Consider the following 3,919-nt stretch of genomic DNA (forward strand, 5'->3'; position numbering starts at 1 on the left):
TGATAGAGGAGAAGGAGAAGTGTACCATCAGGTTTGCTTAGAAGGATAGAATGAAATTCGTGTTACCCGTGTTCCAAATAATGCCAAGAAAACACAAAACCACGACCCCAATCGGGGCCTAGGAATCCCGATTGGGGTTGACCAGTTTTATCCGTTTTTGACTTTTCTTCAGTGTTTTCCTAATTCCGTCCTGTTTTTTGAAAGCTACGTCCCCGAACGGGGTTTCTAGCATGGGGAAGCGTGAATTTCTCCTTTAAGCTTCCTTTTCTTCAATTTTCACCTATAAATCACAAAAAACAAACATCGTCAAGTCTAGTATTTTATTCCTAATTCTACGAAAAACAATAAATTGCGGAAAATTAAAAACAAAAGCAAATAAAAGTTTGGGTTGCCTCCCAAGAAGCGCTGGTTTAACGTCCCGCACGACGTAAGAAGCTAATTTGATCAAGTTTCATCATTGAGCTTGCCACCATCCGAGCTTCCTTTCATAGCTTCTTTTTCATTCCGCATCCATTTGAAACTTTTCCAAGAAAATTCTCCCTTTCTTTTGGCACTCTTAGCATTAGTGCCCTTAGAATCGTCACCTACAAAACCATCAACACCAATATCTTCCTCCAACAGATCAATCAGTAAGGATCCAAGTGTAGTAGAGGCACTAGAAGAGTCCACAGTGCTAAATAAATAACAAGACTCTTGTAACATTGGGCTTCTAATGGTGTTGTTCTTGCTAAAGGTAACACGGTCATCAACCACTTCCAAAGTCAACTTCCCATTTTTCACATCGATTAACGCGCCCGCGGTGTGCAAAAATGGCCTACCCAATATTATTGGGGTTTGTGAGTCCTCGGCCATATCAAGTATTAGGAAGTCAACGGGTATGAAAAACTTGCCAACTTTGACAGGCACATCTTCTAATACACTTAAAAGTCGCTTTAAATAATGGTCCGCCATTTTCAAAGTGATATTAGTGCATTTTAAAGCACCCATGTTAAGTTTTTCACAAATTGAATAGGGCATGACACTTACACTAGCACCTAGGTCGCAAATGGCCTTATCAATGATATATGTGCCTATAGTGCAAGGAATAGAATAACTACCGGGATCCTTAAGTTTCAGGGGAGACTTGTTTTGTAAGAGTGCACTACACTCTTCGGTGAAAACAATGGTCTCAACCTCTTTGAAGGATCGCTTCTTTGAGAGGATTTCTTTCATAAACTTGGAGTAGGAAGAGACTTGGGTAAGCATTCTATAAATGGGATGGTAACTTGTAAATTCTTAACAACTTCCAAGAACTTACGAAACTTACTCTCTTCCTTGTGCTTTGCTAGACGGTGGGGAAACGACACTTGAGTTTCAACAACTTCCCTTGGAGGAGCATTCTCCACATCTTTCTCTTTCTCAACCTCAATAGGAGCATCCACCTTCTTTAAAACGGCATCACCATCCTTAGCATTAGGCGAGACCTCTTTCTCAACAATCACCTCGTCACTTCCTTTGGTTTCAGCTTACTCTTTCTCTTGTGCATTAATAAGCGGTGAGGAAATGGAACACGAACCTTAATAGGAGGCTCTTCACTAGCCTTCTTTTGAGCATCTCCCCCAAGCTTGGACTTTTTAATAACCACTTCATCATCCAAAGTCACGGATGACCCATCATATCTTGTACCACTTCTCAAAGAAATAGCATTATCAGTCTCATGTGGTTGCGCACCTTAGGGCGGTAGTTGTCCCATTTTTCTTTGAGAGCTAGAAGTGGCTAGTTGAGTCATTTATTGCTCTAGTATTTTGATAGCGGTAGTGTGGGCTTGATCACTCTTTTGTAAGTGAGACATCATTTCCGTTTGGGTCTTAGCCATTTGCATCACCAGGGCTTCAAGTTTCCCCCCTTGGTCATTTTGTTTGGCATTTTAGGGTGGTGGACCTTGTGGTCGTTGGAAGTTTTGTTGCGGTGGTCTTTGTTATTGGTTTTGAAAACCCGGTGGATTAACAAACCTTTGTTATTGAGGGATAAAGTTATTTTGTGGTTGGGGCACAAAATTTTGTTGGGGTTGAGGGTTAAGCACATTGTTGCTTTTATAAGACAAGTTCGGGTGAAATTTTGAATTCGGGTTATAAGTATTTGAAAATGTACCCGGTGGATAAGAACTTTGTCTAAAAGCTTGATAAGCACATACCTCCTCCATAGTAGCTTGGCATAGAGCGGTGCAATGACCCGCACCTCCGCAACCTTCACAAACAATAATTTGGCTAGTAGAGGACACAGCATTGAGTTGTTGTATTGCATTTTGAGCCTCCAACTTCTCTTGGAGCAATAAGATTTGAGCTTTCAAAATAGTTTGTGTCGGAAGCTTCCTCTTTACCTTTAATGGGCACACTCCGATAATTGACATATTGCGCGTCATAGTTCGCCATGGATTCGATTGTGGCATGAGCAATATCCGTGTCAATTTGATTAAACCGCCCATTGTTGGCGGAATCAAGAATCCTTCGGGACTCGGCACAACATCCATTGTAGAATGTTATAGCTAGGAACCAAGCATCCAACCCATTATGTGGGCATTGCCTTTGCAACTCATTGTACCTCCCCAAGCTTCATATAAGCTCTCAAAAACTTGTTGATGGGATCCGGTGATTTGGCTCCTCAAAGTTTGAGTTTTCTCTGGTGGAAAAAACTTTTGATAGAAAGCAAGAGCCAATGTTTCCCAATTTGTGATCCCCATGGCGGTGCGATCAAGGCTATTGATCCATAGCTTTGCCTTATCCTTCAAAGAGAAAGGGAAAAGTATTTCCCTAATTTGGGCTTGAGTGACATCCGTTTGCCGAATCATGGAGCAATAGTCACAAAAATTTTGCACATGCAAATTGGGATCCTCCAAAGGACTTCCCCCAAATTGCTTCCTCTCCACAAGGCTAATGAAAGCCGGTTTGATCTCGAATTCTGGGGCGGTAATTTGAGTAGTAGTAATACTGGCCGGAAGCATAGCCGCGGTGGGCTTGGAATGATCGGAAAGTTTCACCATCTTTTTAGTTGGAGATGGTGGTGGTGGTGGAGATGATGAACTGGAAACCTCCTCCTCTTCAAAAGCTTTAAGATCGTCTAAGTAAGACTTTCTTGCACTTTCAACTTGTACGGGAGAAGCGGCTTCTTTAACTTCTTTCCAAATACGTCATCTTCTACGAAATGTTTTCTCGAGCTCCGAATCCGGTGAAAGCAAATCTCCAACACGAGAAGATCTGGGCATAAGACAACAATCTCTAGAAAATTGTAAGTAACGGTCTCAAGGAACAAGTGTTCCTCAAGACAAAAGAAAACAAGAGCGAAATCGACAAATCTGAACGCAATAAAACCGTGCTCCCCGGAAACGGCGCCAAAATTTTATAGGCTATGTCGCACACCTAACAAAGATAATTTTCCCGTGACACAAATTAATGTAGTACGAGAGGTCGAACACAAGGAGACGGAAATTGCGCTATGAAATGCTATGAATAGAAATCTATCAAGGTCGGTAACGATTGATTGGTTTGTTTTGGTTTGATGATTAGCAAATAAAATGATATAAAAATATATGATTAAAGGAGTCCAGGGGAGTCGGGTCACACATGCAATTGTATATATATGTTCATGTTAAACTTGGAATAAATAACATTGTCAATTGTTTAGGCTTAAAGACACCCACCTCTCGATGTTAGTGTCAACCATAGACCGGGTCCTAGGGAACTCTCGTTATGACTAGGTCGTCCTACTACACGTACTTAGTCTAATTCAATTCCATGTCTCTCGACTTATAGAACGAATTAACAAACTTAATCGATGAATATGGCCACTAAACAATGATTAATCGTGACGATACAAACATGTGATAAAAACAATTAGACAATATTATATCAACTTAATTCATCATTTTACATATCTTTGTTAT

The 3,919-nt window shown here is 40.9% G+C and overlaps 1 non-coding gene across 1 annotated transcript; it reads left to right on the forward strand.

Annotated features, from left to right (window-relative positions):
• Positions 1 to 2,541: 2,541 nt before the first annotated feature.
• Positions 2,542 to 2,647, forward strand: LOC141625551 (small nucleolar RNA R71). Its single transcript, XR_012535325.1, has one exon. It is a non-coding gene; the product is annotated as a small nucleolar RNA R71 (small nucleolar RNA).
• The last annotated feature ends 1,272 nt before the right edge of the window (positions 2,648 to 3,919 follow it).

Source organism: Silene latifolia, chromosome X, assembly GCF_048544455.1.
Source record: "Silene latifolia isolate original U9 population chromosome X, ASM4854445v1, whole genome shotgun sequence".
NCBI lineage: Eukaryota > Viridiplantae > Streptophyta > Magnoliopsida > Caryophyllales > Caryophyllaceae > Silene > Silene latifolia.